The sequence below is a fragment of the Myotis brandtii genome, unplaced genomic scaffold, assembly GCF_000412655.1.
Source record: "Myotis brandtii unplaced genomic scaffold, ASM41265v1 scaffold250, whole genome shotgun sequence".
Lineage (NCBI taxonomy): Eukaryota > Metazoa > Chordata > Mammalia > Chiroptera > Vespertilionidae > Myotis > Myotis brandtii.
This window is the reverse complement of record NW_005359478.1, coordinates 274,860-275,890: the sequence shown is the minus strand read 5'-3', so window position 1 is coordinate 275,890 and position 1,031 is coordinate 274,860. Positions and strand designations below refer to the sequence as shown.

Below are 1,031 nucleotides of genomic sequence, written 5' to 3'. Positions count from 1 at the left end.
CCTGGGACCCTTCAGTCTGCAGGCCTACGCTCTAGCCCTGACCTGGGCTGGGGATTGAGCTTGCAACCGAGGTATGTGCCCTTGACTTGAACCCATGACTCTTCAGTCTGTGGGCCTACACTCACTGAGCCAAACTGGCTAGGGCTGAATATGATTCTCTCTCATCATTGATGTTTCTATCTCTCTCTCCTTATTCCTTCCTCTCTGAAATCAATAAAAATATATTATTTTAAAAAACTGATTTTAGAAATAGGGAGAAGGATAGACAGAAACATCGGTGAGCCCTAGCTGGTTTGATTGGCCTGCAGACCAAAGGGTCCTGGGTTCGTACCTTGGTTGCAGGCTCCTCCCAGCCCTGGCCCTGGTCAGGGCTGGTGCAGGAGGTAACCAATCGATGTTTCTCTCTGCCTTTCTCTCTCTCTTCCACTCTCCCTAAAAATCAATGGAAAAATATCCTCGAGTGAGGTTTAACAAAAAGAAACATCGTCAATGTATCCCTAGCCGATTTGCTCAGTGGATAGAGCTTCAGCCTGCGGACTGAAAGGTCCCAGGTTCGATTCCAGTCAAGAGCGGCATATGCCCTGGGTTGTGGGCTCAATCCCCAGTGGGGGGCGTGCAGGAGGCAGCCAATCAATGATTTTCTCTCATCATTGATATTTCTATCTCCTCCTCTCCCTTCCTCTCTGAAATCAATAAAAATATATTTTAAAAAATTAAATTCTAGATAGATTAGAAACTTCAAAGATTACTAGGTATACCAGTTAATAATGCAGGATTTCTCTGTACCAGTTAATAATGTGTAATTTTTTCAATATAGTTACACATATGTTGATATATATGTGATTTGATATGTATGCTATTTTGTTGTATTGACAATAAGCTTCAAAACTGCATATGTCAAGCTGAAACCAGTTTGACTCAGTGGATAGAGCATCGGCCTGCGGACTGAAAGGTCCCAGGTTCGATTCCAGTCAAGGGCATGTACCTGGGTTGCAGGCACATCCCAGTAGGAGATGTGCAGGAGGCAGCTG

The 1,031-nt window shown here is 44.5% G+C and overlaps 1 long non-coding RNA gene across 1 annotated transcript in view; it reads left to right on the top strand.

Annotated features, from left to right (window-relative positions):
• The first annotated feature begins 408 nt into the window (after positions 1 to 408).
• Positions 409 to 1,031, top strand: part of LOC106726310 — a 9,074-nt gene continuing 8,451 nt past the window's right edge. The window contains exon 1 of the long non-coding RNA XR_001362359.1: positions 409 to 465. This is a non-coding gene — a long non-coding RNA (uncharacterized LOC106726310). The remainder of the gene's footprint in view (positions 466 to 1,031) is intronic.